Source organism: Sebastes umbrosus, chromosome 13 (genome assembly GCF_015220745.1).
Source record: "Sebastes umbrosus isolate fSebUmb1 chromosome 13, fSebUmb1.pri, whole genome shotgun sequence".
In the NCBI taxonomy this organism is placed as follows: domain Eukaryota; kingdom Metazoa; phylum Chordata; class Actinopteri; order Perciformes; family Sebastidae; genus Sebastes; species Sebastes umbrosus.
In genome coordinates, this window is record NC_051281.1 from 31245113 (window position 1) to 31272034 (window position 26922).

The 26922-nt window shown below is 41.7% G+C and overlaps 1 protein-coding gene and 1 long non-coding RNA gene across 3 annotated transcripts in view; one reads left to right on the plus strand and one right to left on the minus strand.

Moving 5' to 3' along the window:
- tmeff2a (transmembrane protein with EGF-like and two follistatin-like domains 2a) overlaps positions 1–26922 on the plus strand; it is a 162513-nt gene that overhangs the window by 24948 nt on the left and 110643 nt on the right. The window lies entirely within an intron of this gene.
- LOC119500299 lies at positions 6735–26451 on the minus strand. Its single transcript, XR_005209594.1, has 2 exons — positions 26360–26451; positions 6735–6883 (listed from the first exon to the last, which is right to left on the minus strand). It is a non-coding gene; the product is annotated as an uncharacterized LOC119500299 (long non-coding RNA).

A 26922-nucleotide genomic window follows, 5' to 3' on the forward strand; every position in this document is an offset into this window, starting at 1 on the left:
AAACAATGACCAATATTGTCCAGAAACCCTCACAGGTACTGCATTTAGCATAAAACAATATGCTCAAATCATAACATGGCAAACTGCAGCCCAACAGGCAACAACAGCTGTCAGTGTGTCAGTGTGCTGACTTGACTATGACTTGCCCCAAACTGCATGTGATTATCATAAAGTGGGCATGTCTGTAAAGGGGAGACTTGTGGGTACCCATAGAACCCATTTACATTCACATATCTGGAGGTCAGAGGTCAAGGGACCCCTTTGAAAACGGCAACGAAAGTTTTTCCTCGCCAAAATTTAGCGCACATTTGAGCGTTATTTAGCCTCCTTTGCGACAAGCTAGTATGACATGGTTGGTACTGATGGGTTCCTTAGGTTTTTTAGTTTCATATGATATATGCAGCTTTAAAACTGAGCCCCCTACAACCGCCGAAAGATCGATTGCATTAATGCGTTAAAGAAATTAGTGGCTTTAAAACAAATTTGCGTTAATGCGTTATTATCGTGTTAACTTTGACAGCCCTACTGATTTTAGACTGTCATTGTGTAGAAGACCCAGTGGTTGTTGTCATGCTGATGATATAAAGTCAGGCACATTAATCCAAGTGCACATGAATGATGGAGTCATGTTCAAAGAAGTCAGAAAAGCAGAATTACTGCATGTGTGCAGTACCATATTACTGTATGTAAAACTTCAAATGACTATTACAAATAATTCACAATTGCTCAGGTGAATTCCATCATTCCACCTATAAAAATGCAAAAGCAAAAATTGTTCTTACTGCAGACTTCAAGAAAGAGGTTTCACCCACATTCAAAATGCATTCAACTAAATATCTACCATAACAAAGGGAAGTGTTTAAATGGTAGTTCAATTTAAATGAAAAGGCAATAAAATCAACATAACTCTGAGAATTGAATGTCTCCTACTTTGGGCTATTTTTAAAACACACCAGCTCTAAACCTGTCATTGAACACTGCCTAGAATAGTGTCTTGAAATTGACATAATTGACATTTAAGTCCCAAAAATGTATTGTACATTTAACTCACCAATATTGCCGATAATCAACATAGATGCAACAGTCGAAGTCTTAAAGGAACAGTGTGCAACATTTAGGGGGATCTATTGGCAGAAATAGAATATAATAATCATAAGTATGTTTTCTTTAGTGTATAATCACCTGAAAATAAGAATCATTGTGTTTTCATTACCTTAGAATGAGCCGTTTATATTAACATACAGGGCGGGTCCTCTTCACGGAGCGCACCATGTTGCTCTGCCATGTTTCTATAGTAGCCCAGAGTGGACAAACCAAACTCTGGCTCTAGATAAGGCCTTTCACATTTACGCGTCGGCCACCGTAGTTCTCCTACATGCTTGGCACACCGGAGAAGCTTCAGTTGGTTGCAATCTCCAACCTCACCGCGAGAAACCAGCAAATGCTCACTGGGCCTTTAATTTTCATGTTGGCACATGGAACACAAATGCAAAATGAAAACATTCTTTAGTTGGGCCTAAATCATTATTATTATATTTCAGACTGTCCTCACCAGAAAAACAACAGCATTGGTTGTTCATGCAAATGCTCAAAACAACCTACTGTATGTATATATTGTTCTTATCTCTCAGCAGCAGAGACAGAAGTATAGCCTAATGTTGTTCAGGGAGGTGGTTTGGGTGGGCTGTCTCCTACCGCCTGGTTTCTTTTAAGGAGAGACACTACAGGTAAACATTTGAACTAATAGCTATCACCATGAATCTTCCCCAGTTGATTGCTTACATTAAAGCAATTATTTTTTGTATTACAAGATTTCTGAAATTTTGTATTTAAATGTGCAAATGAGGCATTATCTTATCAAAAATGTGCTAATTTGCATACATTTCCAGAACAGAAATCTGAACATTGGATAAAGCCAAGTTTCTTACACACGTCTAGCGTCAATTTCCACTCCAGTCTTTTCAAAATAAACTTCCGTCTTCACAGGAAACAACTTTGTTGAAAACACAACGCAAGGTTTAGGAGAAGATCGTAGTACGCCACACTGGAAGTGGTCACATGACACTGGAAGTGCCGTAACTTAAGTACGGAAGTTCCGTGAAAAATACTATGTAGTTAGGTTAAGGAAAAGAGTGTGGTTTGGATTAAAATAACACCCAAAGTGGCCTATCTTAAGTATTGAAGTTACATGACAAATAAATCAATGTCAACTTCTGGTTTCGCAGGGAACACGAACACCGGTCTCCTGGGTGAAAGGCCAGTGTTTGTTGACCCACCCATCCACCACAACCTCCTCCCTATGTGGCGTTCGCTGCTCTTTATTCCTTATTCACAATTACGTGGATTACATACGAATTGATTTTGTGGGACATACTGTAAACGAATTACAGTGCGTCAATTTTCGTAGGTATAGCTACAAATGGTGTATGAGAACTGGCTTGACTGCACGTTTACGATATGATTACGTTTCCTGTGCATGACAGAGTTAGCATGCAGCTTTAGCTGCAATGTCTAGTTCTGCTTTTCCTGCAATGTGTGAAACCCAAAGTGTTTCCATCCTTTACTGGATGTGTAGTGTTTACCACGCTGGATTTAATATGCGAGGGTGCAGCTCGTATCCACACGGACCCTCCGCCGGCTCGCTGCGGACAAATGTAGTTTGTTTTGGTTGACGGATACGGAACAAATATGACCTCACTTTACTCAGACTACAACAAAGAAAGCGGTAACTTCCTTCTACATCTGTATAGACTAAAATGAAGCAAATATATCGATTCTGGCATTAAAAGATCATTTCAAAATCATAAAAACAAAAAATTGTGATATATAGGTGAATCGTTGTTTTTTTTCCCACCCCTAGTAAACGACGTAACATAAGTACGGAAAACACGTCAGTAACGTCAGTAACGCCAGTAACGTCACTAACGTTACTTCAAAAGAACTCAACAACACTTTGGGACATGAGCACCGGCCTCCTGGTTAAAAATCCTGTGTTTGTTGGACCCATCCACCTCCTCTCCCGCTCATGAGAAGCAGTCTCTCTCACTTTTTATTCTATGTGACTATATTCATGAGGATGCATTCACATTGCAGTCAGCACAGACTACATGGCGTACAAATGACACGCCAAAAGCAACAAAGACGTTGTTATTGCACATAAAGCGTACAAATTACCGTGTCATTCATACGTCATTTGGTGAGTCCGGGCTAGACATCCACACTAGAACCTCATTGAGGTGGGCAGATGAGTAAATTGACTTCCCGCTGACCCTCACGGCAACACAGACGGGGAAAGTATCATTTCAGCTTATGTAACATTAGTTCACACATTAGTGGCTCATTCCTCTACATGCAGACAGTATCTTCTGACATCCTAATGTGCATTCAACATCGTAATGTACGCTCAGTCAGCATAGCATAGTTATTGACTTTATATAAAAGAACTTAGGATAATGTTGGCAGCACATTTGGTCTTCAATATGCTCCCTGCTGGTTGTTTGATGTGGCAACTATTCGCCGTAATGCCTGACCTCCAATTGCTCTCCCGCCTTTCAGTGCCGGAAGCCGTCTAATGTTTGGGTTGTGAGGGCCGGACTGCTGAAGCTCGCAGCACTTCAAAGAGGGATGAGAGCTAAATGTGGGTTCATATGTCGTTGATGGGGAAGGTGTGGAAGGGCAGCACGTCCTTCATATGGCACTAAACGAGGACCTGTGAAAATACTTTGGTGCACACCTTTCAAAAACACACAAGCCACAAATGCGAGTATGCTCCTAACTTAACACGACCGACCCGTCAACCTTCCTCTCTCCAACTCTCCTTTCACACACACACACGATACAAACACACAAACCATCTTAACATCTACACGAATAGGCTTATATTATAGAGTGTGAAATAATGAAATACCTGCGATTACACCGATGCACACACAGGCCCAGGTGGTACTGACACCAGCTTCTGATGCAGACCCCATTCCATATATTTGCATTCATTTATCATCCTTTTATCCAGGGCCATGTGAACCGACTGGGACTGAGATTCTGAGCGATGGTGAATTTCCTGATGCAGACCCATATATATAAAGGGCTGCACTTGGAAGCTGTAACAGCAGGGACCCCGACAAAGGCGACGATAAGCTTTCATCTATGACGAAGGTGACAGATAACGTTAAAATGCCAACCTCATCTCAGGGTTGCTTATCAGACTTTTCATAAAACTGAATGCACCTTTTGTTTTCACACTGTACAAAATCCGTTACAGCTGCTGATAGTGAGTGGTAATGAGATCACTAAGGAGGGCCCTTCACTTTATTTTGAAGTCACAGCTAAAGACTAAAGGCAATTGGATAAGCCCTACTTTGAAAATAAGTCATTTTTGAACAACCTTTGTGATAATATTTTTGTAATTTGATTTGTTTATGGGCACATTGAGCCCATGCTAGTTTGATCCCTATGATTGCATAAGGCAAAAAGCAAGGTTCTCTATAGCACTTTACAGGTGTAACAGTCATTACTGTAACATTAAAAAGGACCTCATATGTTGTACTTTTCCCCTTTTCCTCTAGTGTGTTATATCGTTTTTTGTGCATGTAGAAGGTCTGCAAAGTTACAAAGCCCAAAGTCCACGCCTAAGGGAGTTACCCCCTCCCCCCAGAAACACTGCTCCTGAACTGCCTGAAACAGCTCGCTTGAAGTCCCGCCTTTTCTTTGTGGTGATGTCACCGGGTAACACATCTGCATAACACCTGCCTAGCGGCTAGTTTGGCACATCCTCAAACAAAGCTAGTTAGAGCGGAGGTGGAGCGGAGTCCGAAGATGTTGACCAATCACAATATAACTGTTTCTACTTAGGCACACCTGTTCAATTGCTTGTTAAACACAAATAGCTAATCAGCCAATCACATGGCAGTAACTCAATGCATTACGTCATCTAGAGGTGGTGAAGACGACTTGCTGAAGTTCAAACCGAGCATCAGAATGGGGAAGAAAGGGGATTTAAGTGACTTTGAACGTGGCATGGTTGTTGGTGCCAGACGGGCTGGTCTGAGTATTAAACTGTTGATCTACTGGGATTTTCACGCACAACCATCTCTAGGGTTTACAGAGAATGGTCCGAACAAGAGAACATATCCAGTGAGCGGCAGTTGTGCGGACGGAAATGCCTTGTGATGTCAGAGGTCAGAGGAGAATGGGGCAGAGTGGTTGGAGATGATAGAAAGGCAACAGGAACTCAAATAACCACTCATTACAACCAAGGTATGCAGAATACCATCTCTGAATGCACAACACGTCGAACCTTGAAGCAGATGAAGACCACGACTACTAGCAAGGTGTACCTAATAAAGTGGCTGGTGAGTGTATATATATATATACATGGGCTATATTTCATTTTATAATAAGATTTTAACATACATATAGCTTAAAACGTTACTGGGGGGTTTTCTCACACTGCTACATACTTTCAAAATGTCAGCAAATCCATTTGAAGAACGATGACCCCAAAAGTAGTAAAGTTTTGTTGCTGAATAAGTAATGATGTTGGCTGGTGAAGTTGATTCAATGCTCCGTTGTTCTGGCTACACAAATGAATGTAGTCCTCTTTTACAATAAGATAAGCACTGGATTGTTTCATCAGTGTATTGCATAGCATAATCCTCTTTACTCCAGTTCTTTCAACCCCACATCTCCCACCGTCTCCACACTGCCTGCCATTTCTTCCATTCTCTCATCCGTCTTTCTCGAGTCACTTCTCCCATGTATGTGGTCCTCTTGCTTCGTTGTCTTTCTTGTCCTTGCCCGTCTTGTTTCTTTGTGCTTGTAGGAGAGTTAAAGTGTAAAAGATTCAGTTCATCCAAATTAGAAAAATACTGATTTTACCATTTACACCTAGTGGCTTCTCTCCATGCACATATATTAGGTTTTTATGTGCTGAGGTTTTTTTAAGATATTCATCTGAGATTTCTGCTCCAACTGCATATATAATGGGGGTGAATGGAATTTGTTTTAGTTCTAAGCATTTTGTTCTAAGCATTTTGTTCTTCTACTTCATACAGGGAAAAAAAGAGTCTCTATGAAGATCTTTGGATTATCCTGAGTAGTTTAAAGGTCACTGAGTTTTTAAAGTGACATTTTTCCACTGCTTTGAGGAGGGACAAGTGAAACTCCATTCTCCTCCGTTATAGCAGCAGAAGTATCAGAGTTGGATATCTCAACCCTGCGGCATAATAAACCAAAATGATCCGCAGGGCAGACACCAACTGTGAGAAAGTGTGTTTGCTTTCTTTTTGTAATGTGGGTCAATTAATTGTTCAGGTTCTCACATCTCTCCTGTCAGAGGTGTCTGTGGTGAGGCGCCACCACCTCTTGTCTTTGCATGATAAATATAACAATTAAAATCAGCAAGATGAGTTAGCACAGGAGGCAAGGTTCTGAGCCACATATTTTTGGTCTGAATGTGTGAGAGCATGCAGCTCAAACAAAGCAGGTGATGATGAAGGAATTGAGTGTTTGACGCATGCTGGTCTGTTTCATGGAGTGAGCTGTTGACATAATTATGTTTGTGTAACATATTTTGCTATTATACTGTACCGTTAATTTCTCTCTGACAGGGATACATTCTTTTATTACTTATTTAAAGGGCCAGTGTGTAGGGATCTATTAGCAGAAATGGAATATTCATTGCTATGTTTTCATTAGTGTATAACCACCTGAAACTAAGAATCGTTGTGTTTTTGTTAGCTTAGAATGAGCCGTTTATATCTACAATAGGGAGCGGGTCCTCTTCATGGAGTCCGCCATGTTTCGCCGCATTGTTTCTACAGTATCCCAGAACGGACAGACCAAACTCTGGCTCTAGAGAGACACTTTCATGTTTTTATGTTACCTGCATCGTAGTTCTCCTACACACTTGTGAAACTGCGATAACGTGATCCGCAGAGTGTAAAACCATGGTACCGCCAGCCGGCGTTAAGGATGCACTGATATCGGATCGGATATCGGGCCGATACTGACTCAAATAGCAGGATCGGGTATCGGTGACAATGGGGCCGATTTATTAAATTCAATTATATGTTTATTTACTGTATACATTATATATTATAATTTGAATTTCTGTTGAAGTTTTGATCAAGTTGTTGCTGCTTTAAAAAGGTTTACACCTGAATTGTCATTCCTGTTCGTTTTGAAGGTTTTTTACCAAGTTGCTGGTGTACAATTTATAATTTTAATAACAAATAACAATTCAGTAAATATATATCTATGTATTTATTGGTTACATTTTGTTTTACGTTTTAAGTTAGGTAAGCAATGATTAAGTCAAGCCTCACACATAACAGAATTATCTCAATCACGTCCACACAGTGAGGCATGCAGCCTATTAATGAAACACTGGTATCGGCTCGGTACTCAGTATCGGCCGATACCCAAAGCCCAGGTATCGCTATCGGTATCGAGACTGAAAAAGTTGGCTCGGTGCATCCCTAGTTAAATGTGCTCCAGGGAGGCCGCTCCTTTACACCTCATCTCCATCCATCCAAAATTCATTTCTAGCAGCCGGGCTTGGAGTCGCCTGTTACACTGAGACTATTTAGTCAGGGTGGAGAAGGAGACTCAGGACTTGGGGAGGAATTGCGTTGGGCATCTCTCCTGAAAAACGGAGCATCTGTGTCAGCTCCTCTGTGGCTCTGGCTGGCCTGTCAGACACTATTACAGAGGAGGCTGTCTCCTGTGACTCGGCTGGGGAGACTCCGCAGGGACTGGCGGGCTGGGCCCTAATCAAGAGAAGACTGCCAAGCGGTTAAAGAGCAGAAGCACAAGCCAGCCACCTCCCAGTCTCCCTCTATCTCTCTCCATCTTCCCGTTGTCACAGTAACTCGCGTCTCTTCCATTACTCTCTGCCTGTCTCTTTCTCTCCCTCGCTTGTCCAAATAGCTCGCCCTCCCTCGTTTCCAGCGCCTGCTACTCCCTCTTTGTCTCTCCTTCCATTGTACGGACTTGACCAGTGTTCGTAAACAGGACAAGGCATCATGGGAGAAGAGTTTGTCACTTACCCGGACAACGTTTGACAAACCCTTTGTCCAGGAGGTCTGCGGAATACAACACAGTGTCGGGCACAGAACAGATTTGTCACTCTGACGGCACTCCTCAGGGATCCATTGTTGGTTTGTTGGTCCGTTTCCCATTCACCTTCTCTGACATCGACTGCTTCTAAGTGTCTGGGGTATGGTGGCATGGCTTTGCTTGAGTTTTTCTAAAGCAAAATAAAACTTTGCTGGGCCTGTGGAACAGAGCATTTGTCTGCAACTGTTTTTTTAGTCGGTACTGACTCAAATCAAGAGCAACCTCTCTGGAAAAACAAGCCTGATAGAATTGATTCATATAATTGACCCAACTCTGTCGGTGACCATTATCTCAGACACACCGCTCCTTTTCTTCCATATAGTGAGCCATCATTAGGCTGTTTCCCACGTGAAAGAAGGTCAGTCCCCCAGCATGAGGCTAATAATCTGACAAATAGCTGTTTCCACACGGTGACACAGGATGAACCAGGTCGACCTAAATGGACTTAACACCTGTTCCAATTTCTGGCTTTGTGACCCTTCTCACTTCTCACAACCGACACAGGTGTCATTTTTTGATTTGAATGGATGAATGTTTCTATCTGTGGTGATAATTTGTTTTATGCTTCCTCAGTAGTCACTTGACTACACTATATTTTCTCAAAAGGGCAGTTGTGTGCCTTAAGTAGTCTTGTTTCAAGATGCAGGCTGTATTCCAAACCACATACTATACTAGTAGTACGTGCTGATTTAGCCAAAATGTAGTATGTAGTATGCAGTATGCAAATAAAAGCAAAGTCTATAGTGCCAAAAATACCCGGATGGCATACTAATTTTGAAAAAATCTCCAGAAAGCATAGGACGAACCTGCTGTACTGTAATCGGACAAGGCGATCTGCGCTTGACTACTACTTTGCTGGTAGGATAGGGAAATCACCGTGGGACATCAGTAAAATGCTCTTGAGATGGATTTGTCTTCAGTGAACTTTATTGTAAATTTCACGCACTGTGCACCATATACACTTCAGACAGGAAGTATAGTGTCTGTTTGTGTGTGGTTCTGTAACCATAGAAATAAAGGACTTAAATGAATATGAATTATATGTGAAGCATTACATACAACACAACACTGCAGCCTTACTCTACAGAATACAGCATTATGTATAGAATTTCACCATACAACTAACATTACTAACATATACAGAATATACTGTATTCCTTAATACTCTTACACAGTGCTATCAAATAACAGGATAAACAACTTTATAGCTAATAAAAATAACATTCATTAATATGCACTATCTCTTATGAACACATGTCTCTACTGGGCACCGCCCTCTTGGCGTCTAAACATCATCATTTCACTCCGTAACACTACGTACAGCATCGCTACACATTGCATGAAACATAAACACAGTCGATACAGAGCTAACTCTGCTAACGAGCATGGCTAACAATTATGCATCCCTCATGTAACAACTTAAGACATATCTTCAAACAGAAAAAGGAGACTTACTTCTCAATGGACACACACAGGCTCTCACTGTCCAAAACGCCCAAACTGTGCAGTACAGCTCAACTACCGTAACAGCTCACTTGTCACGCAACTCTCTGGAGCAACAGAAAAAGGAGATTATTTACCTCTGCTACGGAGGATTGATTGACAGGCTACTCGGCCAATAGAAATGCACCGTAGGCGGGACTTAGCAAAAGCATAGGTAATGATATAAACCAAGGCATAAGTACCCCGCCTTCGCCCAATGGCAGCTGTGATCGGCTCCAGCCTCCCCATAGCCCTGAATAGGATAAGCGGTTACAGATAATGAATGAATGAATATGATGCCAGTATCTTCACTCTAGCTTTAAAACCGAGCCCACTACAACCTCCAAAAGATTGATTGCGTAAATTGCGTTAAAATTAGAAATTAGTGGCGTTTAAACAAATTTGCGTTAAGGCATTATCATCACGTTAACTTTGACAGCCCTAGTTCACATTATGGCAGTTTCTTTTGCAGATTTTCTGTAAATTTTGTAAAGATTCACTTCCAAATTTGGATGGAAGCCTGACCTCAGGAAGCGACACCAGGGATTAACCTGTGACAGTAACCTCATACAAACGGATCAAACTGAATGCAGTGCATTGATTAACATCGAACACAATATGTTTGTGAAAAAAAGCCCACCCTCCCTCCTTCCCGAGCTCCATCACTACCCCACCCCCACACCAGGTCATGTCACAGAGGCTGCACCAGACGTCAATCACGCGTCGACAGGCCTGGCTGATGGAAAGAAAGAAAGAGGGCGCATCAGAGACACAGAGGAATCTTGGACGAGAGCGTCTGTCTCTTGTCATGAGCCACAGGTGCTCTCTGCCACCATACGCACTGAGACGTCTATGTCAGAGTTGATAAAGCCGTAGCTTTGATAAGTGCGAGAAGGCATAAGTAAAGATTGTGCCTGGGGGTCCCAGCGACTGAAGACAAGTCGTGTGGAAAGCAAATGCAGTGCTCAGTATACGGCCCGAGCAGAGCAGAAGTAGAACGTGCTGGGCGGTGCCGTCTCCATCCTCCGAGGCTAGCCCTAGTTTCGTGGAGATGTTTATTATTGATAGAGGTGGATGATAGCCTTGGGATGAATTGCATAATCTAGAGCCGCCTCTAATGGATACAGGAAATGGATCAGGCTATCAGTCAGGTCTCTGTGGATGAAGGATGTGTCTTTGTTCGTGTGTGTGTCTCTCTGTGTGCGTACATGCATGTGTGTGTGCGTGTTTGTACTAAGGCTGGGCAATACTATAGTCAACTAACCATCAGCACACACTGTATAGCAAATCCCTAATATGCATTGTGTGGATGTGATTACTTAAACTCGCAAGAAGGGCAATTTTTACATTTTAAAGGGTATAACTCATCACAGTCCTGGAACCAAAAAGATCCCACTTTCCCAGTGGGAGTCTACAGAACACAATACTGAAATGTATTCACACACACACACACACACACACACACACACACACACACACACACACGCATACAAGAGAAACCCAGCAGTCTCAGAGGAATGCTATGTGAAATGTCAGTTTACTTCTTTATGAGCCAAGCTCTGAATACATTTGAAATCAGCTTGAACACAATCGTTGTTGTTTGCTTCCATATTTCAGTAATATGCACTACAGACTCCATTTTAAAGTACAAAAGATCAACTGAGGAATTAATTAGGGAAGAGTATTTAAGTTGTATTTTTCCAATAACTCTGAATACTGTCGATGCACACATGGAGGTGGTCTTCTAAGGGCCCATGTCCACCAACGCTCAGCTGGGAGCGCTTTGGAGGCGCAGCGTTTTTTTCAGCTGAGACGCTTTTGGTTGTTATGATACGGAATATCTGCATACTTGCCAACCTTGAGACCTTAAAAATAGAAATGATTTGGAAACCAAAGCGGGAGGTCTGGGGGTCAGAGCCCCCGACTTTGTTTCCTGCATTCTGGTGACTTTTAAAGGATAAAAGTGCAACAGCATATTTATGTTAAACTTTTCATTATAACTTTAATTCCCAGGAAAGAATACTGAATAATTCGCCCCTCTGGTGTGAACTCCGCGTGTGAATCTCTAGCATAAACTAATATTCATCCGTTTTTATTTATTTTTGTCCCTGCTTGAGTATATCTTTCTCTTAGTTCTCTCCATTTCTCTCTCCTTCTCTCACTCACTGAAGGTCCTTTCAGACACAACGTGACAACGACACCACTGCGCTCTGAAACACATTATTTCCAGTAGTTTGCGTCACACCACCACGGCTTTTCGCTGCATCGAGCAAAGCCCAACTTTGGGCGCTGCATGCTGTGGCAAGCGCAGCTTAAACATGAGCTCAAACCTGACTATGAAGCAGGATTTGTGGTTAGCGAGATAACTTCAGGTTTAACCCCGGGTTTTCAGACCTACCACGGGGTAGATGTCGAGATAAGAGATCAACTCGTATGAAAGCACAGCCTACTGACCAATCAAAGCTCAGTGCGCAGGTCGTAAGATAATATTACACAAATACGAAGAAGTTAAACACACAATCCAGGCTAGAAGCCAACGCATCGTTGACACGACAGTTAAAACTACAGTTTGTAGACCGCAGCAACCAAAGAAAGCAGCGCTCTTCAAACTTATCTCCGCAGAAAATCGATTGTGTGTCTACGTCGCTTTGTACGGCAAGGCGGGGTTTATGCTCGGGGGCAAAGCGGGGTTTATGCTCGCCGTAGTGTAAAGCACGTAGGCGCCGACAGGGACGTCATGGTGGATTCAGGTGTGCCTCGTAAACTCTGAGAAACTCTAGCTGTTGTTGTAAAGTGCCCTCCCGCAATCTAGTGGATCTTCTTTTTGTTGTTTAACAGCTTGTTCCCCAAATGACCAATAGTATCAACTAGTGAAGTAAGTTATTATTACATATGAATTCAATTATTTAAATTTGACAGCCTTATTGTGGCAGATGCCAAAAAGAAAATATCACACTTCATAGCATCTCTTTTTAAAGAAGAATTTGAAAGTGTAAATGACAGTTGTCAGGGCATGAAACCAGTGATCTGCTGATCTTTACGAATCAAGACTCCAACAATGGCATGTTTTAAATTGAAAAACCAAATAGAATTGTGGATTTGGAGAATCGTGACATCCCTAGTCGTTATATATAATAAACAAATTACAAGAATAACAAGAGGTCACCAAACTACATGAAATTATAAGAATGAAAAAAGTGTAATTCTCCCACCACAACAGGTGCAACAAGATGAAAAAAGAAAGAGATGTCAATGAATCAGTCTGTACATACACACAGTCAGAAGAGGTCTAACCGGGCACGATCAGTGAAAACACCTTTGATGGTGGTGGGGGGGGCTTTGGAGAAGATAACACTAATCCACTCATTGATGATGGACAAATAACAAAGCAAAAGCTGTGACTATTTGTATGAACTGAACTGCTAAGCGCTGTACATCCAGTGGTCTGATGAAAACCGCTCGTGGAAACATACACAGGGAAGAGTTGACATCAAGGATCATGAGTGGATCCCTCGTGGCTGAGACTTTTCTTTTATTAATATGTCTGAAACGCACATCAAACATTCATGTTGAAGGCTTCACTGAGGTCGAGAGTCAACAGAGATGTGTTAAATGTCAGACCGCTAATTATTTCTGTCACAGCAGTGTGGGCTGTAATTAACTCTGTGGAGTGACAGGAAGTTTAATATTCTGATGGATATGATTTTCAACTAGAAAGTTGTTGATTTGATTAAGAACTCTCAATTACCCTAACCCTCTGAGACCCACAATAGACCCATTTTTGTCTTTTTTTTGGGGTGGGTGGGGGTGGGGGGTGCAGGGGGTCTTTAGGGAGAGATAGCAGGTCAACAGTAGATGTCACATAGAAGTGGTGTACATCATCTGAAAGATGGAACCTGAAGATTAATTAGAGATGCAGCTCAGCACTGTTTATTAAGTTGTTGTAGTCATAAATCAGAAATAAACATGAATCAAATAATTGATTGATTAATTAAAATGAATTGTAAACGTGTATGAGGGTTTAGAACATTATGATAGAAGTATATGATGGCTATCCCCATGCTCTATTATGTCTCATATGTTGTTGCAGCAATTTTTGGGTTGATACCATTTGTTACACAGATTTGGTGCTGAATTCAACCATTTTTTACCTCTGGAGAATTGATAAAAATGATCAATAATCCCTCCAAAATACCACATTAAGGCACCAAGACCTTGAGGAACACCATAGAAAAAGCCATGCTGTGATTTGGTATTAAAAACTTTTGACATTTGGAGATTTCTGCAAGAATTGCATTTTTCGGCGATTGGATGGCGAACACTTCTGTTGTGTAAACTGCTCAGAAACCCCTTTATTGTCAATCTAGCTAGGAAAGCCATCCATCCTCTGAATGCTCTAGGTCTCTAGTTTTATCCATCCATCCTCTGAATGCTCTAGTTCTCTAGTCTGATCCATCCATCCTCTGAATGCTCTAGGTCTCTAGTTTGATCCATCCATCCTCTGAATGCTCTAGGTCTCTAGTGTGTGGCTGTAAAGTTTCATGAGGCTGTGATTATCCTAGAGGTCCCCACAGGTCATTTTATACAGTGAGGTCAAGTTTCACAAAATGGTCTCACTACAATGAAATGTCTCCTATGGGGACTAACATCATCACACATGAATACAGTTGGGCTCATTGGATCCACAACAGTCTCAGCTTTACAGTGATATCCAATTTATGTTTAGGGACCCCAGTATGCAGAAATATTCAGATACACCATTTTTAGAATAGGTGGAAATAACACATTTATACTGCATTCAAAAACTGCATGTGATTATCATAACCTTTGGGTACCCATAGAACCCATTTGAATTCACATATCTTGAGATCAGAGGTCAGGGGACCTCTTTAGCTAGCATGATATAGCACTAATGAATTCCTTAGGTTTTCTAGTTTCATATGATATTTATAGCTTCCCTCCAGCTCTAACACTGAGCCCGCTGCAGCCTCCCACAGACAGTGAAGTGGGTCGGGATCTCCCGTGATCCTGCCGGTCTCAGAGTGTTAAAATGGAACGCTGAATGAACGTTAGAAGTTAACAGCTAATTAACTAACGACAATTTTCTGCAATAGTGGTTTGTTTGCTCTCCAGTGTGGCTAATTGTGGCTTTAGTTGCATGAAGTAGTATTAGGGTGAAATAATGTGGAGTTGGATCCAGCCTGTGCAACAACCCTGCAGACATTAGTTCCATTGTTGTAGGTAACTATTGATTCTTTATCGATGCCATAATGCTTCCATTTTCTTTTGGCTGCTCTGCTGCTGTTTTTTTTTTTTTTTTTTTTTCACAAACCTGCCTGATCACAGTGATGTCTTACCACTTAACCACATAATGTCTGTTTTGTCCTGAGCGGAGCAATATTGTCAAGTGTTTTTGCAGGGGTACTGTTGGAGGTATTGATCATTCGCTGTACAGAGTAAATAGCCTACAATAAACGGCTAGAATGAGCGCAGTGAACTTCAGGTTTTCTAGTAATGTTTTTCAACTGCAGACACCTGTGTGTGTTTGGATGAAATGAAAATAAGATATAAGAAAAAATACTGAATAATGGGAAGAAATAGGTAATACCAAGCACCAGTAGTGGTTGAAGGTTTAGTGGATATCCATGGTTTAGCCCAGAGACCTGTGGATTTCAAGGCCAAGGAGTCTGGGAAGATCATCTGATAGATAAATACAGCAAATGAAATATGACACACTTGAAAATATGGGTTAAGAGGATGAATTGAGTAATTGTGTATTCTACAATATTACATTATTTATTCATGCAATATAGCTCACTGCAAAGGTTGAAATGTAGCCTAAATCCAAGTAGCTTCACTCTGACCCAAACATGAGATTACGTCTTGTATTTGCACTCTTCCCACTTTGTATTAAAACTGCTGCACAGCAATTTCCCCTCAGGATCGATAAAGTTTGATCTTATCTTTTATCAGTATTTCACCTGCACAAACATCAGTGTACCAATCAGACATTCCTCCACAATAATTCTCACAATTATCACCGTTTAAAATTCTCTTATACCAATGCATTTTCATGAGTTGAAACCAAACTTATTTGACAAACTATCGCAGAGATAGAAGAAGTATTCAGATCTTTTACTTAAGTCAAATTAGTAATACCACAGTGTAAAAATACTCTGTTACAAGTAAAAGTCCTGCATTCAAAATTGTACTTTATTGAAGTAGTCTTTATAAAATGATTATTATGATATCACAAGTTGTTAAATATATTACCCGTTGTTGAATAAAGGCTGAAATGGCATTTTTAACATCAGTGGCACACACTGACTGCCTGGCACTGCAGCAGCAACTCTGTCAACACAGACGCTGTTTGCACGTAATCCTGTGTGCAATTTTAATGTTGCATCAGTGTTATTTAAAGGGACTGTTTGTAACTTCTTACACGTATAAATCATTGCGGGTCGGTGTCCCATGCGCACTCGCGTGTGTCTACGCTGTTCAGACAAGACTCCAACACAAACTACAGTGAAGCACTAAAACCTCTTGGTTGTATCTAGTGAAGCCCGTCTGTTAAACAGTGTTGGCCGCGGTCGGAGGACGCGGGGGAGACCGTAGCTTTGGTCTCCAGGACCGGAGTCTCTGCTGTACTCTGCTCCTCTGTCTGCCTTCACTCACACACCGCACTCGTTCTCACTCGCTTTCTCGCTCTCACTCGCTTTCTCGCTCCACCTCTCACGTGCATGCGCACACACTCCGCACTGCAGAAGAGTTAGTTTAGCTCTGAGAATATCTAGTGAATGAACAGTAGACGTTTGTGCAGAAATAACTGCTGCAGCTCCTCCAGACCAACAGAGGTTTCCCGTGTCTTGTGAAGTGACGGGGCGCCGCAGAGAGAAACGTTATCGTCTCCGACCAAAACTCCGGTGTCTCCCCTGTTCCCTCTGGCCGCGGTCGGGAGGCTGAAGCAGAAAAAGCCAACACTAGGATCAGAATTGGTTCATGGAGAGACCTTCGTCTAGTCAGCTAACATTACTGCCAAGCAGCTGAAATATAGAGTGATATTGTGCTTTTAGCTGACGTGTGTCGCCTCACTGTTTTGAGCGATGCTCGTTCATGTCTATGTAGGGCGAGCAAGCACGAGCAACAGGACGCTGACTTTCGTTGACTAACGGCCACATGTGTCGCTGTTAACAAGACATTTCTGATGCTTACAAACAGTCCCTTTAATAAAGGGTCAATAAAGTTAACGTTTATTACATTTTAAAATTTTGCTGTTGAAATGATGTTCTGCGCTCTGTACGGAACACCGTTAAGCTTAATGATCTTCCTACACAGGCGGAGGCGTTACTTTTCACCACTTTGCTCAAAAGCTCTTGGTCCAAAAGACATCAGTCAAAGTGTAGACAGTCTGATGGATATTCCCCCCGGAGAATGAGCACACAAATGTGCTCGTCTGGCTGTTAACAACAGAGGAGTGCTCCCTGGTGTGGCGCTGAAGGGAGTGAAGTTTACGGAACACCGTTAGTCCACTTATCCTACACTGATGTGTAGCCCACAGAGGGCAGCAGAAACCAGCTCATTCATTTACCATTCTACCCATCCTACATTATGTTGATGTGGAGAAACTACAATCATGCTGTTTTCATATTTCTGTATTATACATTTATTATTTCGCTGGGTCTTTCCAGATAATATTAAACGTGTTCATTGCCCTTGTTCTGCTGAAACTAGAAGCTCTGGACAGTGTTGCTGACTGGACAGTCATTTCTTCATCACTATCGGTCAGAAATATCTAGCTGCAGCACACCAGTGACAGCCTACTGTATACACAGTGTCCTTAAAACACTGACACAGTTTTGTACACAGCTTACTGTCTTTTGTCAGCTCCAGTGCAGCTAAGTGACTGGCATATTGTTCTCGTTCTCGCTCTATCTATATATTCTGTGGCTGTCTCTGACCCTCCGTTGCTGATTTGATTAGCTGTGTACGCTCTTGTTTCGGTAAATCAGAGATCGCCAACACCGATTGTGAACAGTGTTTCAGGTTTTGTTTTGATTGACACTTGAACAACTCACTTCTCCTCTGATGTCTTCACATCATCCACCCTAATGTGTTGCTGTGTGGAGACATAGGCTGCTGCACTTGGGTCTTGGTCGAATAGCTCCTGTAGGCTCCTGAGGCACAGGTATCTTTTTTGTACGAAGGAAATGTTTCTTGTTTTACTGTCAAAAACTGAATTTTTATTGAAACAGAATAAGTTTAGTAATCTCAGTTCACCATAATCAGCTCTTTTGTTCTATATTATTTATTTATGTGGCCCCTCAGTATGGAGGACGCAACCTGCCAAAATCAAAAATAAATGAATGAAGAAATAAATAACTCGATAAATAAATGTCATTAAATATAGCAAAAACATTAGAAATAGGTGTAGCCATTAATGAATTGATAAATTGTAACATAAATTGATATCCTCTTGGCGTCGTGGTGCCGCATCGCCCTCTTGGGGTTTATTTCACAACAATGACCGGCTCGCGATCTTCAGCAATAGTTTCGGCGTCTGATCTATTTTCTTCGTATGACACGAGCAAATCTGGCAAGAAAACACGGCGATCTACTATAAACAATATAAATGATATTTGATATAAATGATCTGATTCTGATAAGATGTTAAATATACGTTTTACTCCCCTCCCCTCTCTCTCCAGCGGTTCTTCTATTAGAAATAGCCTGGTGTCACTGCTCTTTGGGTTTTAAATTACCTACTTATTTCACATATTTGTCAGTTGTGTCTAAACAGAGAGCGAGAGAGGCGAGCAGACACACACACACACACACACACAAGTAGACACATAGAGAGAGAGAGAGAGAGAGAGAGAGAGAGAGAGAGAGAGAGACAGAGCTCCATAGTAAACAGCAGAGAAATGTGCTTCTCATGTGAACAGCCATGCTTCGGCTTGCGCACCGATTAACATAGCGCGGCACTATGTGAACCCGGGTAACTGTGTAACAGATCCTGACATCGTATGAAACTACAAAACCTGATGAATCCATCGGTACCAACCATGTAGTATTAGCTTGTCATGAAGGAGGTTAAATAACGCTCCAAACTTGTGCTAAATTTTGGCGAGGAAAAACTGGCATGGCTATTTTCAAAGGGGTCCCTTGACCTCTGACCTCCAGATCAGTGAATGTAAATGGGTTCTATGGGTAGCCACGAGTCTCCCCTTTACAGACATGCCCACTTTATGATAATCACATGCAGTTTGGGGCAAGTCCTAGTCAAGTCAGCACACTGACACACTGACAGCTGTTGTTGCCTGTTGGGCTGCAGTTTGACATGTTATGATTGGAGCATATTGTTTTATGCTAAATGCAGTACCTGTGAGGGTTTCTGGACAATATCTGTCATTGTTTTGTGTTGTTAATTGATTTCCAATAATACATATAAACATACATTTGCATGAAGCAGCATATTTGCCCACTCCCGTGTTGATAAGAGTATTACGTACTTCACAAATCTCCCTTTAAGGTTCATTTGGAACAGATAAAACGTGCGATTAATTTGTAGTTAATCACGATTAAATATTTTAATCGATTAACAGCTCTAAAATATATATATATATATATATATATTATTAATTTATCTAGGTAAATAATACTACTTGTCTATAACTGGACTATGGCCCTGGGAGAGCAGATGCATTAAGAGAACTGGATTCGGTGTTGGAGGCAGGGCCCCGTTCATTCCTATGAGAGTTGCTCAGTGGAGCATGAAGCCTAAATGGCTCGACTTCCGTCTGGAAAAGTACCCGGATCTTGGCCATCTTGGGTATGCTCGGTCACATGACTCGGTCACGGGGTCCCAACGTCACGCCGTCGTCACCGTTGCGCTCCAGCCTCGGTCTGGGTCTCCCTCACATAAACGGAGGAAGGGAAATAACTCTGGATTCGGCTATTAATGCGTTTTACTACTTTTAGGACCTAATAATTTAAATAAGGACTATCAGAGTGTTCATACTGGGAAGTCTGCTGAGTTACAGACGTCTCTTTCCCAATGTAAGTCTATGGGGAAAAGTATTTTTAGGCCCAACGCATCACGTGACGGACACCAAAGTTCCAGTACCGCCATTTGGACAATACGAAAGTTGGGATCAACGACCGGCGCTCTTCCTGGGGGCTTGGACAGTCCACATCATAGTCTGAGCAATCCTTCACTGACATGGTTAGAAACTGCTTTTTCACAATGAAGCGTTTCTAGCAGCCTTTTTGACATCTCATATTTATATATATATATATATATTTTTTTTTTTTAGGTGAAACAAAATTGCAATTGAGTGTAATTGTCAGGCGAGGCCGAGGGGGTTTTAGAGGAGTTTAGTGAAGTGTGAATGTGGAGTTCAAAATCTAAAAGCCCAGTTAACTTCTGCTTCATAATCTTTGATAGACTTAGGAGGAGGAGGAGGAGGAGGAGGAGGGCACCGGTTCTTTATTTACTTTTTTAGGTGTACTTCACAGCGTCAGATTTGCTCTCAGCTCCATATGTCTCTGTGTCTCCCCTCAGATGGCTTCGGATGCACTCAGACGTTTCAAAGGAAGGATTTGAAGGCCATGTAATAAATTCTTGCATAGCACCTTACAGTAGCTCTCAGCTGGGATCAGTGGATTCCATCCTCTTGAAACAGTTTTCTGCGCCCCTAGAAAATGTCAAAGTTGTCATTGAAATTCTCTCTATATGCCACACATGCTGATGAAGGGATAGCAGTGAAGTGAAGCATTTCATACCCCTGTTTTATGTTGGGGTAGCGCCTGAGATGCTTGCACAGGAAGGTTCCCAGGAGTGTCCTTCAGCTGAATGAAATCCCTTTTCAGCAGTTCTGAGCCACTGACTCTGTATTTAGGAGGATGCTCAACAAGCCCACATATGCACAATCATTCTCTGGAGATATGAGCATTTGAGTAAAAGTTGCTGAGTCAGCCTTGTTGTACAACTTACAGTAGTATCATGTAGACTGTTGGTGTCTTTATGCATGGTTAACTGTTGTCTCCCACTGCTTTCTCACACAAGTTGCGGGGGAGTGGACGACGTAGCTAGAAAAGTGACCAACACTAGATTTTCGAAGCCGATACTATATTGATTAGGATTCTAAAAATGGAACAATGACAACAATTTTGTCATCTGCACTTTTAAGGAATAGGATCTCTGATATTAAAGAGTCATGACCAAGCTATGTACCAAGCTGGAAGTTCAAAAAGAAATTTGTCAAAAACACAATAGCAAATATGTACGTAAAACGGTATGTTTTATGTAGTACACTTCACTGTTAAAGTTTTAAAAGAAATTGAATTTGTATCAATAACAACTATAAACAATAAATATGTATATAGGTGAAGAAAAGTAAGCCTATATAATATAAACTGGGAAAAAAAAGTTTGGAAACTTGTGTTTGGTGGATTATTTCTCTGTTGTTACAATGCTAATGGGCATTGTATTTTACATGGTTGGAAAGCCTGTTTATTTACCTTCACAATGATGTCTAACTTGTAAGGATCATGCATTTGTGGGATGAGCAGCACAGCTGATTATGTGGGTAGCGCCCAAGAAAAATTTGCCAAAATGCTCTGCCAATGGTAAACAGTGTATTCTCATAAGGCTACAAGGAAGCCTGCAACGACTGCCCTTCACCGTCAGGCCCGTTGGCGCTGGTGTCGACAACACAGACAATGGAACCTGAACATGTGGGGGAATGTCATTTTCAGTGATGAGTCCAGGTTCTGTCTGCGAACGTATGGAGACGACGTGGAGAACACTACACTGATTGTTGCACCGATGGAGTAACAGCTTTTGGTGGGGGCAGTGTCATGGTGTGGGGCGCCATCTCCCTCACTGGCAAAACAAGGCTTGTCATCATTGAAGGCCATCTCAATGCAGTGAGATATCGGGATGAGATTCTGCAGCCAGTGGCGATCCCATATCTCCACAATCTGGGACCTAACTTCATCCTCCAAGATGACAACGCTCGCCCCCACAGAGCCAGGGTTATCACAGACTACCTCCACAATGTGGGAGTAGAGAGAATGGAACGGCCTGCCAAGAGTCCACACCTCAACCCAATTGAACACTTGTGGGATCAGCTTGGGCATGCTTTATGTGTTAGAGTGACCAACACAACCACGCTGGCTGACCTGCAACGAATCCTGGTTGAGGAATTGAACGCCATCCCACAGCAACGTGTGACCAGGTTGGTGACCAGCATGAGGAGGAGGTGCCAGGCTGTTGTGGCTACGTATGGATCTTCCACCGCTACTGAGGCTCCTGACGGTGGATTAAATGAATAAAGTGTAAAATAGCCAATATGTCTTGTTTGTTCCTTGTTACTGATAGAGAGTTCAATCATCCAATCCACCAAACAACTCAAAACAAGAGTCAATACCAACAGGAGAATACACTGTTTACCATTGACGGAGCATTTTGGCAAATTTTCCTTGGGTGCTTCCCACATAATCAGCTGTGCTGCTCATCCCACAAATGCATGATCCTTACAAGTTGGACATCATTGTGAAGGTAAATAAACAGGCTTTCCAACGATGTAAATACAATGCCCATTAGCATTGTAACAACAGAGAAATAATCCACCAAACACAAGTTTCCGAACTTTTTTTTCCCAGTTTATAATAAATTCAGCTTATAGCAGTGTAGTACAGTATAAAGACCTCAGGCTGGTCTCATATACTGTTTGTAGTTGTACCTACGTAAAGTAATGCACTGTAATCCGTCTAAATCCCACAAAATCAGTTTGTATGTAATCCACGTAATTGTCAACCAGGAAATATAGAAAAAGGCTAACACTGCATAGGGAGGATGTCGGGGTGGATGGGCCGGTCTACAAATACCGGACTTTCACCTGGGAGGCCGGCGTTCGTGTGTAAACACCTTGCGCATTATCGTGGCATTTTATACGCCTTTTCTGCAAGTGAGCGGCGCGTCCACACAGACAGCGTTGATGCTGCTGGACTGCTACTGCCTGCCCTTTCTTTCTACATAGAGTTTGCCTTTCATTATAAATGTAATTTATATTTAGTTTAGACAGAAAATGGTAAAGACGTGTGTGCTCATTTATAAATAATAGAGTACCATCTTTTAATTGTGGATTATTACTATTTATTTATGGAGCCCTGCAAGTCACTGCATTTTCTACAGCACTGTCCTGCAAATACTTCAGAATAAAAGCCTTGTGTTGACAAACGAAGGGATTCTGTCCTAAGAAAAATGCTAGAGGGCTTTCACTTTGAAGCAGAAGCACGAAGTGTTGAGTTGAAAATAAATATTACCTTTTTTTTCATGTTTGTGACATATTCTACAGATATAGACATTGAAACTGTAGTAATGTAGCTGAGACCTGGAATCTCTAGAAGAGAGGCAGGCGACATGCAGCAGCGCCTCCCCCCGAGCCACGCTGCTCATGCTGGCTGTGTGGCTGCTCTAACCTGTTAACATGGGCGCCGAAATAAAAAGCACAGGCGCTGAACTGTATTGAGGTGACTATAGTGGGGAGGGGTAGCAATAGCACACCCTGCTCTCTCTAACATAGTGCTTGTAGAAGGATGTTTCAAGCTTAATCTTCGATTGTGTGTTTTCACAAGCCAACATTTAGTCTGCTTTAATCAAACTCTGGTGCAGTTCAACCTGGTGTGGTTTGTTTGGGCGGTTGTGAACGCAGTAATCAAACTCCTGGTACGGACCAAAACAACCGTTCGCAAGACCGTTCATGAGACCGTTCGCGAGAGGCGGTCTCAGACCGTTTCCAAACGAACCAAAACGCAGGCTGCCTGTGCGGGCATTTGGACACAGGTAACAACAGGTTAACATGAGTGGGAGAGGACCTGACCTGGACTTCTGCAGAAGTCCGATGTTTACTTGACATCTGGGCCGAAGAGAACACACAGAATATGCTAAAAAATAGTCCACAAAAACAGTGACGTTTATAAAGTCATAAACTGGAGGAGAACAGATTCCTGAACAGTCGATCAGTGCCGAGTCAAAGTGAAAAAGCATCGACGGCGTCAAAGTCTGCGATTCCCTGCATAGAGGCAGCAGCTCTCAAGATGAAAAAGATGAATTTGCTCCTTTGTACACTCCCCTCAGCAAATTTAATTTTGTATTTGGGCCACTCTGAAACTGAACCAGGCTAAATAGAAAACAAACCAAAGGTATGGATTTCACTCTGATTCGGACTAACCAAACGGACTATGGCTTGTGAAAGCGCCCTTAGAGTCAGCCACGGCGGTGACGGAGAATGCTTTAGATGGGACTTTTAAGTCTGCATGGACTTGAGTTGCAGGTCTGTCATTTAGATAGATGGTCCTAGTTAGACATTAGTCTTGGGTGTGAGACACTGGGAGTGGAGGCTAGATGTAAGTCCATAGCAGGAGGCTGTCCTGGGACTAAGAGTCGCTGACAGAAAGGCCTTCTCAGTGAATAGCATCTGCCACATTGCCTGCATGTGCAACAGTCCCTTGCTGTGCTAGCGTAGCTGCACTTGAGCCAGTCATATCATCAGCTTGTGATTTGGTCTCTGTTGATACTTGTGCAGCTGCTGTCTAAATGCAACGTGACAGGGAGATCTGTAGACCTCGTGTTGGTGTTTGAGGACAACATTAGTGAATCTTTTCAAGAATGGGAACCGCCTGTAATCTCTTGTTGTTGACAGTTATTTACAACTTTAGACATTTTGTCACAACTGGAGCATCTGTACAGTGACATCATGCCTCGCTCAGTCAAGAGCTTTAACTTTATCTCAGAGCATATTAATATTAATATGAATCTTATAGTGCCTACAGTGTGTTGAAACACAAGGGGTTTCATATTTTCTAAGTTGTGTTTTATTAATAAATGCATAATATAGTCATTGTGACTCTTGATTCATTTATTCATGGTGATATCTTTAAGCACTGTACTGTATTTTTTATTGTGGTAAAATACATTGCACAAACATTCAGAATATGTATGTATGCCAAATTTCAAATGTTCTCTATCCACGTCTAGAGTCACTAAAACCTTTTATCATTAGAAATGTAAATAAACACCAGGATCTTTTCAGATGCTTAGCAACTAGAGCTGCACGATTATAGCCAAATGTTAATCACAATTTTTTACAACTCAATCACAACTTTACTGCAATTTTACATTTAAATAAAATTTGACATTTAAATAAACAGAGCGCTGCTTTCACTTGTTGTGCTACATTCCAACCATCAAAAACTCTAAATTCTAAAAAGTGATCCTGTTCCTTTGTTATTGTCATCTAGGTATAGTGGTTATTTGCATAAAAACACACAATTCAACTGATTAGGAAATAAATGATTGTATTTTGATGTAAATATTTGCTTTGATTAAAAAAATCTTTCCATTAGTAGTTCTAATTATATACTATAAGCTGCTCAGAACTAGTGTTAGGAAGTTAAACAGGTCATATTTCTCTCTCTATTATCTATTTTATATTGCTGTGAAAACATCTTCAAACAACTGGATTTATTTAAGTTTCTCACCAAAAACTACATTTTACAAGATTACATTTGAACTCATCAGGATAGGGTTCTATTTTACCGTAGCCTAATACTCATTTTTACTGAGCAGAGCACATCATAATGTAACCGGAGCTGTGTAGCTCCGTGCTGTCGGCAGATGAGCCGATCACTGTGATCACTCTGAGCAGCATCATGGGAGTGAATTATAATCTAATAAATGTCTGATTAAGTTAATTGTTAAGTTTGTAGGTTGTTCCTCCACGGCTTATTTTGGACTTGCAGTTGTGACAAATTGCAGCTTTATGTCTTCTTCCCTCACTGAAGAACTTCTACGCCGACGACATGTTCATTTAATTGTGGGATGCCCAAATCGTGATCGCGAATACTTGATTAATTGTGCTGCCCTATTAGTGACCTTGTGTGGCTGCAGGTACTTCAGAATCAGCCATCAATGTAGAAAGAACGGGCCTGACAGCAGCTCATGAGTATGTCAATGGGGATTGCTGATTGTGGAGCTTCTGCCTTGTTGACATGGTCCTCTAGGGTTAAGATATGGACAGCTGAGAGTCAATGATGTTTGGTCTTTACCGATGTTTTTTTGTTTGTGATATTTAATTAACCCCTGTAGAATGTGTTCTGAAGGGTAAAGGCCCTGAGGTATAGAGATCGATGCCACGGCTGTTATTTCCACCTTTTTTATAATTTAGTTGTTTAGTTTCCCATCCTCTCCACTAAGCAAGTTCTCCATAAGTTGTGAGGACATGGCCTTGTTCACATGCAGAGCACAAGGCAAGTTTTTGTTGCGTTTATGTCGTGAGCTTAATTATCTAATATTGTTTGCATGAAGCTTGTTGCTGAATTAATTTATTTTTGAAAATGATGGCAAAGTACAAATGTGAGGTGAACATGGCAGGTTCTCTCAGCACTGCACACAAACACAACTTTGGCTTTTTGCCTAGTTTGTCCAAATTAAAGGAACAGTGTGTAACATTTTGAGGGCTCTACTAGCAGAGATAGAATATAATATTCACAACTATGTTTTCATTAGTGTATAATCACCTAAAACTAAGAATGGGTGTGTTTTCGTTAGCTTATAATGAGTCCTTCATATCTACATAGGGAGCGGGTCTTCTTTAAGGAGTTCGCCATGTTGCTCCATCATGTTTCTACAGTATCCCAGAGCGGACAAACCAAAAACTGTCTCTAGAGAGAGACTTTCACGTTCTTACGCTACCTGAAGGCCACCGTAGTTCTCTGACACGCTTGTGAAACTGCAGTAACATGAGCCACAGAGTGCAAAACTGGATTACCGCCAGCTGCCGTCTGACTTCCGCTGCTCCTAAAGTAGTGTTATTAGGTTAAGAATGGCCTCTGAGCGAGGCGAAAAGCGTAAGCACTCAGTGGTTAGTGTTAACGCAGTCTTGAAAGGGAGGAGTGAGCGTAGTGGTATTCAGTTGGTTGCAATCTGCAACCACACCACTAGATGCCGCCAAATCTGTCCCTTTACGTATCTGTGGTTTATATGAGTGTCACTGAACTGGACAGGCTTCATACTCGAGCTGTGCATTGAAAGTTCAACCATGAATTTCCAAAATCGTTATGCATTGTAACCCTTTATGTAATGATCACACACTGAAACCTCTAACGGTGCTCCAGAGGCTTAGCCACTCATCTTTATGTATCTGTGCACTGAAAATTAGCCATGAATTTTGGCTGCTGCCTGAGTGTGTTGCTGTTGACTTTCCCTGCAATTAGCATAGAGCTCAGGAAGAGTACAAATACTGTACAGCACCTGCT